The 16,090-nt window shown below is 54.1% G+C and overlaps 7 non-coding genes across 7 annotated transcripts; all 7 read left to right on the top strand.

Annotated features, from left to right (window-relative positions):
- Positions 1 to 185: 185 nt before the first annotated feature.
- Positions 186 to 266, top strand: LOC130847425 (small nucleolar RNA SNORD115). The gene has a single exon (XR_009052189.1). It is a non-coding gene; the product is annotated as a small nucleolar RNA SNORD115 (small nucleolar RNA).
- Positions 267 to 2,771: 2,505 nt separating this feature from the next.
- On the top strand, positions 2,772 to 2,852 carry LOC130847424 (small nucleolar RNA SNORD115). The gene has a single exon (XR_009052188.1). It is a non-coding gene; the product is annotated as a small nucleolar RNA SNORD115 (small nucleolar RNA).
- Positions 2,853 to 5,357: 2,505 nt separating this feature from the next.
- On the top strand, positions 5,358 to 5,438 carry LOC130847423 (small nucleolar RNA SNORD115). The gene has a single exon (XR_009052187.1). It is a non-coding gene; the product is annotated as a small nucleolar RNA SNORD115 (small nucleolar RNA).
- Positions 5,439 to 7,943: 2,505 nt separating this feature from the next.
- Positions 7,944 to 8,024, top strand: LOC130847421 (small nucleolar RNA SNORD115). The gene has a single exon (XR_009052185.1). It is a non-coding gene; the product is annotated as a small nucleolar RNA SNORD115 (small nucleolar RNA).
- A 2,506-nt stretch (positions 8,025 to 10,530) lies between these two features.
- LOC130847420 (small nucleolar RNA SNORD115) lies at positions 10,531 to 10,611 on the top strand. Its single transcript, XR_009052184.1, has one exon. It is a non-coding gene; the product is annotated as a small nucleolar RNA SNORD115 (small nucleolar RNA).
- A 2,505-nt stretch (positions 10,612 to 13,116) lies between these two features.
- On the top strand, positions 13,117 to 13,197 carry LOC130847419 (small nucleolar RNA SNORD115). The gene has a single exon (XR_009052183.1). It is a non-coding gene; the product is annotated as a small nucleolar RNA SNORD115 (small nucleolar RNA).
- A 2,505-nt stretch (positions 13,198 to 15,702) lies between these two features.
- On the top strand, positions 15,703 to 15,783 carry LOC130847418 (small nucleolar RNA SNORD115). The gene has a single exon (XR_009052182.1). It is a non-coding gene; the product is annotated as a small nucleolar RNA SNORD115 (small nucleolar RNA).
- Positions 15,784 to 16,090: the final 307 nt, after the last annotated feature.

Here is a 16,090-nt window from a genome sequence, read left to right as displayed (position 1 = left end):
ATCGTCCCCAGAGAAATGAAGATCTGTGTTTGGCCTATGTTCCCTAGGGCAATCACCATGAGCCTTGGCCCAGCACGTGGATTCGACAGAATGGCACATCCCTTCAGGCATCCTTCTTTCCAGGAAGCATCTGAGGTAAGCCTTCACATGTGGCAGGGCGCAGGTGAGTGAGGAGGGCCTCAGTTGGGTCGATGATGAGAACTCATATGGTCCTGAAGAGAGCTGATGACCAAAAAATCATGCTCAATAGGATTACGCTGAGGCCTAACAGAGGGATCCAGGGGCAGGATGGCCTGCATTTTTGGTCCATTGCAGAGCCCTGGGTGTGGGTGTGTGTGTGGGTTTGGGTGTGGGTGTTGGAGCAGCCTCTCGCTCGAGGAAATCCCTTGAGACTCCTCCCAGTGTAGATGGCTTCCACATATCCAAGATGTGTTGCCACCTTTGGTTTTCTATCCTGCTCCATAGTGCCAGGGCCCACATGTTCTGAAGCCATGGGTGGAGTCTTTCCTTAAGCCTTTCTGCTTTGAATTTTGTGTTTCAGGCCAAGCCTTGGAATGGACTCACCACAGCCAGAATGTTCCGCAGTGAGTGGCTCTTTTGGTTGCTACCGATAGGCCCCAGAGAATTTTGAACTATGGGCTGGCCACCCTCACAGCAGGCAGTACAGGGTAGTCTTTTGGCAACCTCCTGCCTACCAAGGAGGAATGTCTGCTGCTGCCCCAAATTTATGGGCTAACATCTGGTGCACTTACGTGCCTTCATTAGAGCTGTATTCTAGTCAGAGAGCGCATCGAGGCAATGTTTTCTTCCTTGGTCCCAGGCGGAACATCTCTAGAGCCCTCTGTGCACCTAGTGCCAGAGTATGATCACCCACTGAGGGAATGGTCCCTTGTGGTGTGTGCTTTATGGCTTCCCAAAACCTGTCAGTAGGGAAGGCTCATGCCCCCTGCCTAGAGATGGTGAGAGGCAGGCAGGAGCCCATCCTCAGGTGCTTGGAGGCAGGATGCTGCTGGTTATTTCAAGGGCTGGAAGCCATGCCGTGGTCTTCAATGGGGTTGTGCCAGGACTCTGTGAGGGATCATGGTGCTTTGTTGGAGCCACTTGATCCGAATGGGGCCTCTGATGGGGTCTGCATGCATACACAGGACCATAGCTTCTCCTGGGTTGGTCGTCCTCTCCGGAAGCCACTGGTTTGTCAGAGAGCCCCCTCCAGAGGAGAAAAGGCTTCTGGGTGTCCATTCCCCCATGAAGGCTTTGCAGAGCCCTTGGGCATCCCGTTATCATGTCTATCGTGAGGCCCTGTTGACCTGAAGGGGAGGGGTGGTCCCGGGATGTGGGCTGAGGAGGGTGTAGCTGCATGGCTGCTGTTTGGTGGCCTTGCACGGGCCACAGTAGGGAATGCTGCCACAGAAGAAATTGGCCCTGTTTGGGAATCTCTGTGGTCCCCAAGGAGGAATGCTTGACATGGCTCCCCATCCACCAGATCGGAATGCGGGCCTTGAAATTCAACTCGATTGACCTGAAGTGTAGTAAGAATGACCATGGAGGCACCATTTCATTACGTGTTGCCCTGGGGAGCAACCACGCAGATCTCTGTGCATGTCGAGGCAGAGCACGAGGATGGACTGAGCTTATGGTCAGTTGTGGGGTGTGCTTGAGTGACTTCCAAGAAGTGTTGGTTGGGAGGATGTGGGGCCAGGCCTGGAGGTGGTGAGAGGCAACAAGGACCCTTGATCAGGGACTTGGCAGCTAGATGCTCTTGGCTTTGTGAGAGCTGAAGGGCTGGTCCCTTGCTGGAATGGGGTTTCCCAGGTCTCTGTGAGGGATCATGGGCCCTCAGATAGGCCAGTTTTCTCAGACAGGCCCTTTCATGGGTTCTGCATACAGATACAGGCCTGTGGCATCTCTTGGGCTGGCCTTCCTCTACGGGAGCCACTGCCTACCAAGAGAGCTCCCTCCAGCTCCTGTGAATGTCCACTGTGTGGGACATAAAGGCCTCATTGTCTGGGTGTTGTGCACATGGACAAGCCGAGTGTGACATCGGCCAGCACACGCTTGCCCACACCAGGGTCGGGCCCAGAGGAATGTCTCCATTCCCCCCAGAAACACCCCCAGGGTTTTCCCCACCAAGCAGACCTGGTGCCAGGCCTTGTGCTGCCTGGAGGATCCATGAGGCTAGTCCTTCCCTGGGGAGACATATACGTACTGGTTATTTCATCTGCCCCTGACACAGTATTAAGGTACATAAGATGGCATTGATCCACCTGTCCACTCATGCCTTCATCTTTGTAAGTATGGATGGATGGAGGGAGTGAGCCAAGGACGAGGGTCAAAAGGGAGGGAACTAGAGCATTCTGGAGGAAGGGAGGCAGGAAGGAAGCTATGTAGGGAGCTGTTTGTATGCGTTTCAGCTATGTGTTCCTGTCTCTGCGTGGAGGTACATTTGGGCCCTATGTTCCTGGATGTATTGCTGCAGGTATTTCTTGTAGCATCATTCGATGCATGAGCGTGTGGCACACACGTCCCCCAATGCATCTAGCATGGAGTTGGAGTTCTCACAGCTGTCCTTCTCACCTCTTGGCAGCCATCGTCCCCAGAGAAATGAAGATCTGTGTTTGGCCTATGTTCCCTAGGGCAATCACCATGAGCCTTGGCCCAGCACGTGGATTCGACAGAATGGCACATCCCTTCAGGCATCCTTCTTTCCAGGAAACATCTGAGGTAAGCCTTCACATGTGGCAGGGCGCAGGTGAGTGAGGAGGGCCTCAGTTGGGTCGATGATGAGAACTCATATGGTCCTGAAGAGAGCTGATGACCAAAAAATCATGCTCAATAGGATTACGCTGAGGCCTAACAGAGGGATCCAGGGGCAGGATGGCCTGCATTTTTGGTCCATTGCAGAGCCCTGGGTGTGGGTGTGGTTGTGGGTTTGGGTGTGGGTGTTGGAGCAGCCTCTCGCTCGAGGAAATCCCTTGAGACTCCTCCCAGTGTAGATGGCTTCCACATATCCAAGATGTGTTGCCACCTTTGGTTTTCTATCCTGCTCCATAGTGCCAGGGCCCACATGTTCTGAAGCCATGGGTGGAGTCTTTCCTTAAGCCTTTCTGCTTTGAATTTTGTGTTTCAGGCCAAGCCTTGGAATGGACTCACCACAGCCAGAATGTTCCGCAGTGAGTGGCTCTTTTGGTTGCTACCGATAGGCCCCAGAGAATTTTGAACTATGGGCTGGCCGCCCTCACAGCAGGCAGTACAGGGTAGTCTTTTGGCAACCTCCTGCCTACCAAGGAGGAATGTCTGCTGCTGCCCCAAATTTATGGGCTCACATCTGGTGCACTCACATGCCTTCATTAGAGCTGTATTCTAGTCAGAGAGCACATCGAGGCAGTGTTTTCTTCCTTGGCCCCAGGGGGAACATCTCTAGAGACCTCTGTGCACCTAGTGCCAGAGTATGATCACCAACTGAGGGAATGGTCCCTTGTGGTGTGTGCTTTATGGCTTCCCAAAACCTGTCAGTAGGGAAGGCTCATGCCCCCTGCCTAGAGATGGTGAGAGGCAGGCAGGAGCCCATCCTCAGGTGCTTGGAGGCAGGATGCTGCTGGTTATTTCAAGGGTTGGAAGCCATGCCGTGGTCTTCAATGGGGTTGTGCCAGGACTCTGTGAGGGATCATGGTGCTTTGTTGGAGCCACTTGATCCGAATGGGGCCTCTGATGGGGTCTGCATGCATACACAGGACCATAGCTTCTCCTGAGTTGGTCGTCCTCTCCGGAAGCCAATGGTTTGTCAGAGAGCCCCCTCCAGAGGAGAAAAGGCTTCTGGGTGTCCCTTCCCCCATGAAGGCTTTGCAGAGCCCTTGGGCATCCCGTTATCATGTCCATCGTGAGGCCCTGTTGACCTGAAGGGGAGGGGTGGTCCCGGGATGTGGGCTGAGGAGGGTGTAGCTGCATGGCTGTTGTTTGGTGGCCTTGCACGGGCCACAGTAGGGAATGCTGCCACAGAAGAAATTGGCCCTGTTTGGGAATCTCTGTGGTCCCCAAGGAGGAATGCTTGACATGGCTCCCCATCCACCAGATCAGAATGCAGGCCTTGAAATTCAACTCGATTGACCTGAAGTGTAGTAAGAATGACCATGGAGGCACCATTTCATTACGTGTTGCCCTGGGGAGCAACCACGCAGATCTCTGTGCATGTCGAGGCAGAGCACGAGGATGGACTGAGCTTATGGTCCGTTGTGGGGTGTGCTTGAGTGACTTCCAAGAAGTGTTGGTTGGGAGGATGTGGGGCCAGGCCTGGAGGTGGTGAGAGGCAACAAGGACCCTTGATCAGGGACTTGGCAGCTAGATGCTCTTGGCTTTGTGAGAGCTGAAGGGCTGGTCCCTTGCTGGAATGGGGTTTCCCAGGTCTCTGTGAGGGATCATGGGCCCTCAGATAGGCCAGTTTTCTCAGACAGGCCCTTTCATGGGTTCTGCATACAGATACAGGCCTGTGGCATCTCTTGGGCTGGCCTTCCTCTACGGGAGCCACTGCCTACCAAGAGAGCTCCCTCCAGCTCCTGTGAATGTCCACTGTGTGGGACATAAAGGCCTCATTGTCTGGGTGTTGTGCACATGGACAAGCCGAGTGTGACATCGGCCAGCACACGCTTGCCCACACCAGGGTCGGGCCCAGAGGAATGTCTCCATTCCCCCCAGAAACACCCCCAGGGTTTTCCCCACCAAGCAGACCTGGTGCCAGGCCTTGTGCTGCCTGGAGGATCCATGAGGCTAGTCCTTCCCTGGGGAGACATATACGTACTGGTTATTTCATCTGCCCCTGACACAGTATTAAGGTACATAAGATGGCATTGATCCACCTGTCCACTCATGCCTTCATCTTTGTAAGTATGGATGGATGGAGGGAGTGAGCCAAGGACGAGGGTCAAAGGGGAGGGAGCTAGAGCATTCTGGAGGAAGGGAGGCAGGAAGGAAGCTATGTAGGGAGCTGTTTGTATGCGTTTCAGCTATGTGTTCCTGTCTCTGCGTGGAGGTACATTTGGGCCCTATGTTCCTGGATGTATTGCTGCAGGTATTTCTTGTAGCATCATTCGATGCATGAGCGTGTGGCACACACGTCCCCCAATGCATCTAGCATGGAGTTGGAGTTCTCACAGCTGTCCTTCTCACCTCTTGGCAGCCATCGTCCCCAGAGAAATGAAGATCTGTGTTTGGCCTATGTTCCCTAGGGCAATCACCATGAGCCTTGGCCCAGCACGTGGATTCGACAGAATGGCACATCCCTTCAGGCATCCTTCTTTCCAGGAAGCATCTGAGGTAAGCCTTCACATGTGGCAGGGCGCAGGTGAGTGAGGAGGGCCTCAGTTGGGTCGATGATGAGAACTCATATGGTCCTGAAGAGAGCTGATGACCAAAAAATCATGCTCAATAGGATTACGCTGAGGCCTAACAGAGGGATCCAGGGGCAGGATGGCCTGCATTTTTGGTCCATTGCAGAGCCCTGGGTGTGGGTGTGGTTGTGGGTTTGGGTGTGGGTGTTGGAGCAGCCTCTCGCTCGAGGAAATCCCTTGAGACTCCTCCCAGTGTAGATGGCTTCCACATATCCAAGATGTGTTGCCACCTTTGGTTTTCTATCCTGCTCCATAGTGCCAGGGCCCACATGTTCTGAAGCCATGGGTGGAGTCTTTCCTTAAGCCTTTCTGCTTTGAATTTTGTGTTTCAGGCCAAGCCTTGGAATGGACTCACCACAGCCAGAATGTTCCGCAGTGAGTGGCTCTTTTGGTTGCTACCGATAGGCCCCAGAGAATTTTGAACTATGGGCTGGCCGCCCTCACAGCAGGCAGTACAGGGTAGTCTTTTGGCAACCTCCTGCCTACCAAGGAGGAATGTCTGCTGCTGCCCCAAATTTATGGGCTCACATCTGGTGCACTCACATGCCTTCATTAGAGCTGTATTCTAGTCAGAGAGCACATCGAGGCAGTGTTTTCTTCCTTGGCCCCAGGCGGAACATCTCTAGAGACCTCTGTGCACCTAGTGCCAGAGTATGATCACCAACTGAGGGAATGGTCCCTTGTGGTGTGTGCTTTATGGCTTCCCAAAACCTGTCAGTAGGGAAGGCTCATGCCCCCTGCCTAGAGATGGTGAGAGGCAGGCAGGAGCCCATCCTCAGGTGCTTGGAGGCAGGATGCTGCTGGTTATTTCAAGGGTTGGAAGCCATGCCGTGGTCTTCAATGGGGTTGTGCCAGGACTCTGTGAGGGATCATGGTGCTTTGTTGGAGCCACTTGATCCGAATGGGGCCTCTGATGGGGTCTGCATGCATACACAGGACCATAGCTTCTCCTGAGTTGGTCGTCCTCTCCGGAAGCCAATGGTTTGTCAGAGAGCCCCCTCCAGAGGAGAAAAGGCTTCTGGGTGTCCCTTCCCCCATGAAGGCTTTGCAGAGCCCTTGGGCATCCCGTTATCATGTCCATCGTGAGGCCCTGTTGACCTGAAGGGGAGGGGTGGTCCCGGGATGTGGGCTGAGGAGGGTGTAGCTGCATGGCTGTTGTTTGGTGGCCTTGCACGGGCCACAGTAGGGAATGCTGCCACAGAAGAAATTGGCCCTGTTTGGGAATCTCTGTGGTCCCCAAGGAGGAATGCTTGACATGGCTCCCCATCCACCAGATCAGAATGCAGGCCTTGAAATTCAACTCGATTGACCTGAAGTGTAGTAAGAATGACCATGGAGGCACCATTTCATTACGTGTTGCCCTGGGGAGCAACCACGCAGATCTCTGTGCATGTCGAGGCAGAGCACGAGGATGGACTGAGCTTATGGTCCGTTGTGGGGTGTGCTTGAGTGACTTCCAAGAAGTGTTGGTTGGGAGGATGTGGGGCCAGGCCTGGAGGTGGTGAGAGGCAACAAGGACCCTTGATCAGGGACTTGGCAGCTAGATGCTCTTGGCTTTGTGAGAGCTGAAGGGCTGGTCCCTTGCTGGAATGGGGTTTCCCAGGTCTCTGTGAGGGATCATGGGCCCTCAGATAGGCCAGTTTTCTCAGACAGGCCCTTTCATGGGTTCTGCATACAGATACAGGCCTGTGGCATCTCTTGGGCTGGCCTTCCTCTACGGGAGCCACTGCCTACCAAGAGAGCTCCCTCCAGCTCCTGTGAATGTCCACTGTGTGGGACATAAAGGCCTCATTGTCTGGGTGTTGTGCACATGGACAAGCCGAGTGTGACATCGGCCAGCACACGCTTGCCCACACCAGGGTCGGGCCCAGAGGAATGTCTCCATTCCCCCCAGAAACACCCCCAGGGTTTTCCCCACCAAGCAGACCTGGTGCCAGGCCTTGTGCTGCCTGGAGGATCCATGAGGCTAGTCCTTCCCTGGGGAGACATATACGTACTGGTTATTTCATCTGCCCCTGACACAGTATTAAGGTACATAAGATGGCATTGATCCACCTGTCCACTCATGCCTTCATCTTTGTAAGTATGGATGGATGGAGGGAGTGAGCCAAGGACGAGGGTCAAAGGGGAGGGAGCTAGAGCATTCTGGAGGAAGGGAGGCAGGAAGGAAGCTATGTAGGGAGCTGTTTGTATGCGTTTCAGCTATGTGTTCCTGTCTCTGCGTGGAGGTACATTTGGGCCCTATGTTCCTGGATGTATTGCTGCAGGTATTTCTTGTAGCATCATTCAATGCATGAGCGTGTGGCACACACGTCCCCCAATGCATCTAGCATGGAGTTGGAGTTCTCACAGCTGTCCTTCTCACCTCTTGGCAGCCATCGTCCCCAGAGAAATGAAGATCTGTGTTTGGCCTATGTTCCCTAGGGCAATCACCATGAGCCTTGGCCCAGCACGTGGATTCGACAGAATGGCACATCCCTTCAGGCATCCTTCTTTCCAGGAAGCATCTGAGGTAAGCCTTCACATGTGGCAGGGCGCAGGTGAGTGAGGAGGGCCTCAGTTGGGTCGATGATGAGAACTCATATGGTCCTGAAGAGAGCTGATGACCAAAAAATCATGCTCAATAGGATTACGCTGAGGCCTAACAGAGGGATCCAGGGGCAGGATGGCCTGCATTTTTGGTCCATTGCAGAGCCCTGGGTGTGGGTGTGTGTGTGGGTTTGGGTGTGGGTGTTGGAGCAGCCTCTCGCTCGAGGAAATCCCTTGAGACTCCTCCCAGTGTAGATGGCTTCCACATATCCAAGATGTGTTGCCACCTTTGGTTTTCTATCCTGCTCCATAGTGCCAGGGCCCACATGTTCTGAAGCCATGGGTGGAGTCTTTCCTTAAGCCTTTCTGCTTTGAATTTTGTGTTTCAGGCCAAGCCTTGGAATGGACTCACCACAGCCAGAATGTTCCGCAGTGAGTGGCTCTTTTGGTTGCTACTGATAGGCCCCAGAGAATTTTGAACTATGGGCTGGCCGCCCTCACAGCAGGCAGTACAGGGTAGTCTTTTGGCAACCTCCTGCCTACCAAGGAGGAATGTCTGCTGCTGCCCCAAATTTATGGGCTCACATCTGGTGCACTCACATGCCTTCATTAGAGCTGTATTCTAGTCAGAGAGCACATCGAGGCAGTGTTTTCTTCCTTGGCCCCAGGCGGAACATCTCTAGAGACCTCTGTGCACCTAGCGCCAGAGTATGATCACCCACTGAGGGAATGGTCCCTTGTGGTGTGTGCTTTATGGCTTCCCAAAACCTGTCAGTAGGGAAGGCTCATGCCCCCTGCCTAGAGATGGTGAGAGGCAGGCAGGAGCCCATCCTCAGGTGCTTGGAGGCAGGATGCTGCTGGTTATTTCAAGGGCTGGAAGCCATGCCGTGGTCTTCAATGGGGTTGTGCCAGGACTCTGTGAGGGATCATGGTGCTTTGTTGGAGCCACTTGATCCGAATGGGGCCTCTGATGGGGTCTGCATGCATACACAGGACCATAGCTTCTCCTGGGTTGGTCGTCCTCTCCCGAAGCCACTGGTTTGTCAGAGAGCCCCGTCCAGAGGAGAAAAGGCTTCTGGGTGTCCATTCCCCCATGAAGGCTTTGCAGAGCCCTTGGGCATCCCGTTATCATGTCCATCGTGAGGCCCTGTTGACCTGAAGGGGAGGGGTGGTCCCGGGATGTGGGCTGAGGAGGGTGTAGCTGCATGGCTGTTGTTTGGTGGCCTTGCACGGGCCACAGTAGGGAATGCTGCCACAGAAGAAATTGGCCCTGTTTGGGAATCTCTGTGGTCCCCAAGGAGGAATGCTTGACATGGCTCCCCATCCACCAGATCGGAATGCAGGCCTTGAAATTCAACTCGATTGACCTGAAGTGTAGTAAGACTGACCATGGAGGCACAATTTCATTACGTGTTGCCCTGGGGAGCAACCACGCAGATCTCTGTGCATGTCGAGGCAGAGCACGAGGATGGACTGAGCTTATGGTCAGTTGTGGGGTGTGCTTGAGTGACTTCCAAGAAGTGTTGGTTGGGAGGATGTGGGGCCAGGCCTGGAGGTGGTGAGAGGCAACAAGGACCCTTCATCAGGGACTTGGCAGCTAGATGCTCTTGGCTCTTGTGAGAGCTGAAGTGCTGGTCCCTTGCTGGAATGGGGTTTCCCAGGTCTCTGTGAGGGATCATGGGCCCTCAGATAGGCCAGTTTACTCAGACAGGCCCTTTCATGGGTTCTGCATACAGATACAGGCCTGTGGCATCTCTTGGGCTGGCCTTCCTCTACGGGAGCCACTGCCTACCAAGAGAGCTCCCTCCAGCTCCTGTGAATGTCCACTGTGTGAGACATAAAGGCCTCATTGTCTGGGTGCTGTGCACATGGACAAGCCGAGTGTGACATCAGCCAGCACACGCTTGCCCACACCAGGGTCGGGCCCAGAGGAATGTCTCCATTCCCCCCAGAAACACCCCCAGTGTTTTCCCCACCAAGCAGACCTGGTGCCAGGCCTTGTGCTGCCTGGAGGATCCATGAGGCTAGTCCTTCCCTGGGGAGACATATACGTACTGGTTATTTCATCTGCCCCTGACACAGTATTAAGGTACATAAGATGGCATTGATCCACCTGTCCACTCATGCCTTCATCTTTGTAAGTATGGATGGATGGAGGGAGTGAGCCAAGGACGAGGGTCAAAGGGGAGGGAGCTAGAGCATTCTGGAGGAAGGGAGGCAGGAAGGAAGCTATGTAGGGAGCTGTTTGTATGCGTTTCAGCTATGTGTTCCTGTCTCTGCGTGGAGGTACATTTGGGCCCTATGTTCCTGGATGTATTGCTGCAGGTATTTCTTGTAGCATCATTCGATGCATGAGCGTGTGGCACACACGTGCCCCAATGCATCTAGCATGGAGTTGGAGTTCTCACAGCTGTCCTTCTCACCTCTTGGCAGCCATCGTCCCCAGAGAAATGAAGATCTGTGTTTGGCCTATGTTCCCTAGGGCAATCACCATGAGCCTTGGCCCAGCACGTGGATTCGACAGAATGGCACATCCCTTCAGGCATCCTTCTTTCCAGGAAGCATCTGAGGTAAGCCTTCACATGTGGCAGGGCGCAGGTGAGTGAGGAGGGCCTCAGTTGGGTCGATGATGAGAACTCATATGGTCCTGAAGAGAGCTGATGACCAAAAAATCATGCTCAATAGGATTACGCTGAGGCCTAACAGAGGGATCCAGGGGCAGGATGGCCTGCATTTTTGGTCCATTGCAGAGCCCTGGGTGTGGGTGTGGTTGTGGGTTTGGGTGTGGGTGTTGGAGCAGCCTCTCGCTCGAGGAAATCCCTTGAGACTCCTCCCAGTGTAGATGGCTTCCACATATCCAAGATGTGTTGCCACCTTTGGTTTTCTATCCTGCTCCATAGTGCCAGGGCCCACATGTTCTGAAGCCATGGGTGGAGTCTTTCCTTAAGCCTTTCTGCTTTGAATTTTGTGTTTCAGGCCAAGCCTTGGAATGGACTCACCACAGCCAGAATGTTCCGCAGTGAGTGGCTCTTTTGGTTGCTACTGATAGGCCCCAGAGAATTTTGAACTATGGGCTGGCCGCCCTCACAGCAGGCAGTACAGGGTAGTCTTTTGGCAACCTCCTGCCTACCAAGGAGGAATGTCTGCTGCTGCCCCAAATTTATGGGCTCACATCTGGTGCACTCACATGCCTTCATTAGAGCTGTATTCTAGTCAGAGAGCACATCAAGGCAGTGTTTTCTTCCTTGGCCCCAGGCGGAACATCTCTAGAGACCTCTGTGCACCTAGCGCCAGAGTATGATCACCAACTGAGGGAATGGTCCCTTGTGGTGTGTGCCTTATGGCTTCCCAAAACCTGTCAGTAGGGAAGGCTCATGCCCCCTGCCTAGAGATGGTGAGAGGCAGGCAGGAGCCCATCCTCAGGTGCTTGGAGGCAGGATGCTGCTGGTTATTTCAAGGGCTGGAAGCCATGCCGTGGTCTTCAATGGGGTTGTGCCAGGACTCTGTGAGGGATCATGGTGCTTTGTTGGAGCCACTTGATCCGAATGGGGCCTCTGATGGGGTCTGCATGCATACACAGGACCATAGCTTCTCCTGGGTTGGTCGTCCTCTCCGGAAGCCACTGGTTTGTCAGAGAGCCCCCTCCAGAGGAGAAAAGGCTTCTGGGTGTCCATTCCCCCATGAAGGCTTTGCAGAGCCCTTGGGCATCCCGTTATCATGTCCATCGTGAGGCCCTGTTGACCTGAAGGGGAGGGGTGGTCCCGGGATGTGGGCTGAGGAGGGTGTAGCTGCATGGCTGCTGTTTGGTGGCCTTGCACGGGCCACAGTAGGGAATGCTGCCACAGAAGAAATTGGCCCTGTTTGGGAATCTCTGTGGTCCCCAAGGAGGAATGCTTGACATGGCTCCCCATCCACCAGATCGGAATGCGGGCCTTGAAATTCAACTCGATTGACCTGAAGTGTAGTAAGACTGACCATGGAGGCACCATTTCATTACGTGTTGCCCTGGGGAGCAACCACGCAGATCTCTGTGCATGTCGAGGCAGAGCACGAGGATGGACTGAGCTTATGGTCCGTTGTGGGGTGTGCTTGAGTGACTTCCAAGAAGTGTTGGTTGGGAGGATGTGGGGCCAGGCCTGGAGGTGGTGAGAGGCAACAAGGACCCTTGATCAGGGACTTGGCAGCTAGATGCTCTTGGCTTTGTGAGAGCTGAAGGGCTGGTCCCTTGCTGGAATGGGGTTTCCCAGGTCTCTGTGAGGGATCATGGGCCCTCAGATAGGCCAGTTTTCTCAGACAGGCCCTTTCATGGGTTCTGCATACAGATACAGGCCTGTGGCATCTCTTGGGCTGGCCTTCCTCTATGGGAGCCACTGCCTACCAAGAGAGCTCCCTCCAGCTCCTGTGAATGTCCACTGTGTGGGACATAAAGGCCTCATTGTCTGGGTGTTGTGCACATGGACAAGCCGAGTGTGACATCGGCCAGCACACGCTTGCCCACACCAGGGTCGGGCCCAGAGGAATGTCTCCATTCCCCCCAGAAACACCCCCAGGGTTTTCCCCACCAAGCAGACCTGGTGCCAGGCCTTGTGCTGCCTGGAGGATCCATGAGGCTAGTCCTTCCCTGGGGAGACATATACGTACTGGTTATTTCATCTGCCCCTGACACAGTATTAAGGTACATAAGATGGCATTGATCCACCTGTCCACTCATGCCTTCATCTTTGTAAGTATGGATGGATGGAGGGAGTGAGCCAAGGACGAGGGTCAAAGGGGAGGGAGCTAGAGCATTCTGGAGGAAGGGAGGCAGGAAGGAAGCTATGTAGGGAGCTGTTTGTATGCGTTTCAGCTATGTGTTCCTGTCTCTGCGTGGAGGTACATTTGGGCCCTATGTTCCTGGATGTATTGCTGCAGGTATTTCTTGTAGCATCATTCGATGCATGAGCGTGTGGCACACACGTGCCCCAATGCATCTAGCATGGAGTTGGAGTTCTCACAGCTGTCCTTCTCACCTCTTGGCAGCCATCGTCCCCAGAGAAATGAAGATCTGTGTTTGGCCTATGTTCCCTAGGGCAATCACCATGAGCCTTGGCCCAGCACGTGGATTCGACAGAATGGCACATCCCTTCAGGCATCCTTCTTTCCAGGAAGCACCTGAGGTAAGCCTTCACATGTGGCAGGGCGCAGGTGAGTGAGGAGGGCCTCAGTTGGGTCGATGATGAGAACTCATATGGTCCTGAAGAGAGCTGATGACCAAAAAATCATGCTCAATAGGATTACGCTGAGGCCTAACAGAGGGATCCAGGGGCAGGATGGCCTGCATTTTTGGTCCATTGCAGAGCCCTGGGTGTGGGTGTGGTTGTGGGTTTGGGTGTGGGTGTTGGAGCAGCCTCTCGCTCGAGGAAATCCCTTGAGACTCCTCCCAGTGTAGATGGCTTCCACATATCCAAGATGTGTTGCCACCTTTGGTTTTCTATCCTGCTCCATAGTGCCAGGGCCCACATGTTCTGAAGCCATGGGTGGAGTCTTTCCTTAAGCCTTTCTGCTTTGAATTTTGTGTTTCAGGCCAAATCTTGGAATGGACTCACCACAGCCAGAATGTTCCGCAGTGAGTGGCTCTTTTGGTTGCTACCGATAGGCCCCAGAGAATTTTGAACTATGGGCTGGCCACCCTCACAGCAGGCAGTACAGGGTAGTCTTTTGGCAACCTCCTGCCTACCAAGGAGGAATGTCTGCTGCTGCCCCAAATTTATGGGCTAACATCTGGTGCACTTACGTGCCTTCATTAGAGCTGTATTCTAGTCAGAGAGCACATCGAGGCAATGTTTTCTTCCTTGGTCCCAGGCGGAACATCTCTAGAGACCTCTGTGCACCTAGTGCCAGAGTATGATCACCAACTGAGGGAATGGTCCCTTGTGGTGTGTGCTTTATGGCTTCCCAAAACCTGTCAGTAGGGAAGGCTCATGCCCCCTGCCTAGAGATGGTGAGAGGCAGGCAGGAGCCCATCCTCAGGTGCTTGGAGGCAGGATGCTGCTGGTTATTTCAAGGGCTGGAAGCCATGCCGTGGTCTTCAATGGGGTTGTGCCAGGACTCTGTGAGGGATCATGGTGCTTTGTTGGAGCCACTTGATCCGAATGGGGCCTCTGATGGGGTCTGCATGCATACACAGGACCATAGCTTCTCCTGGGTTGGTCGTCCTCTCCGGAAGCCACTGGTTTGTCAGAGAGCCCCCTCCAGAGGAGAAAAGGCTTCTGGGTGTCCATTCCCCCATGAAGGCTTTGCAGAGCCCTTGGGCATCCCGTTATCATGTCCATCGTGAGGCCCTGTTGACCTGAAGGGGAGGGGTGGTCCCGGGATGTGGGCTGAGGAGGGTGTAGCTGCATGGCTGCTGTTTGGTGGCCTTGCACGGGCCACAGTAGGGAATGCTGCCACAGAAGAAATTGGCCCTGTTTGGGAATCTCTGTGGTCCCCAAGGAGGAATGCTTGACATGGCTCCCCATCCACCAGATCGGAATGCGGGCCTTGAAATTCAACTCGATTGACCTGAAGTGTAGTAAGAATGACCATGGAGGCACCATTTCATTACGTGTTGCCCTGGGGAGCAACCACGCAGATCTCTGTGCATGTCGAGGCAGAGCACGAGGATGGACTGAGCTTATGGTCAGTTGTGGGGTGTGCTTGAGTGACTTCCAAGAAGTGTTGGTTGGGAGGATGTGGGGCCAGGCCTGGAGGTGGTGAGAGGCAACAAGGACCCTTGATCAGGGACTTGGCAGCTAGATGCTCTTGGCTTTGTGAGAGCTGAAGGGCTGGTCCCTTGCTGGAATGGGGTTTCCCAGGTCTCTGTGAGGGATCATGGGCCCTCAGATAGGCCAGTTTTCTCAGACAGGCCCTTTCATGGGTTCTGCATACAGATACAGGCCTGTGGCATCTCTTGGGCTGGCCTTCCTCTACGGGAGCCACTGCCTACCAAGAGAGCTCCCTCCAGCTCCTGTGAATGTCCACTGTGTGGGACATAAAGGCCTCATTGTCTGGGTGTTGTGCACATGGACAAGCCGAGTGTGACATCGGCCAGCACACGCTTGCCCACACCAGGGTCGGGCCCAGAGGAATGTCTCCATTCCCCCCAGAAACACCCCCAGGGTTTTCCCCACCAAGCAGACCTGGTGCCAGGCCTTGTGCTGCCTGGAGGATCCATGAGGCTAGTCCTTCCCTGGGGAGACATATACGTACTGGTTATTTCATCTGCCCCTGACACAGTATTAAGGTACATAAGATGGCATTGATCCACCTGTCCACTCATGCCTTCATCTTTGTAAGTATGGATGGATGGAAGGAGTGAGCCAAGGACGAGGGTCAAAGGGGAGGGAGCTAGAGCATTCTGGAGGAAGGGAGGCAGGAAGGAAGCTATGTAGGGAGCTGTTTGTATGCGTTTCAGCTATGTGTTCCTGTCTCTGCGTGGAGGTACATTTGGGCCCTATGTTCCTGGATGTATTGCTGCAGGTATTTCTTGTAGCATCATTCAATGCATGAGCGTGTGGCACACACGTGCCCCAATGCATCTAGCATGGAGTTGGAGTTCTCACAGCTGTCCTTCTCACCTCTTGGCAGCCATCGTCCCCAGAGAAATGAAGATCTGTGTTTGGCCTATGTTCCCTAGGGCAATCACCATGAGCCTTGGCCCAGCACGTGGATTCGACAGAATGGCACATCCCTTCAGGCATCCTTCTTTCCAGGAAGCATCTGAGGTAAGCCTTCACATGTGGCAGGGCGCAGGTGAGTGAGGAGGGCCTCAGTTGGGTCGATGATGAGAACTCATATGGTCCTGAAGAGAGCTGATGACCAAAAAATCATGCTCAATAGGATTACGCTGAGGCCTAACAGAGGGATCCAGGGGCAGGATGGCCTGCATTTTTGGTCCATTGCAGAGCCCTGGGTGTGGGTGTGTGTGTGGGTTTGGGTGTGGGTGTTGGAGCAGCCTCTCGCTCGAGGAAATCCCTTGAGACTCCTCCCAGTGTAGATGGCTTCCACATATCCAAGATGTGTTGCCACCTTTGGTTTTCTATCCTGCTCCATAGTGCCAGGGCCCACATGTTCTGAAGCCATGGGTGGAGTCTTTCCTTAAGCCTTTCTGCTTTGAATTTTGTGTTTCAGGCCAAATCTTGGAATGGACTCACCACAGCCAG

The sequence above is a fragment of the Hippopotamus amphibius genome, chromosome 2 (assembly GCF_030028045.1).
Source record: "Hippopotamus amphibius kiboko isolate mHipAmp2 chromosome 2, mHipAmp2.hap2, whole genome shotgun sequence".
Taxonomy (NCBI): Eukaryota; Metazoa; Chordata; class Mammalia; order Artiodactyla; family Hippopotamidae; genus Hippopotamus; species Hippopotamus amphibius.
This window is presented reverse-complemented; position numbering and strand designations above follow the sequence as displayed.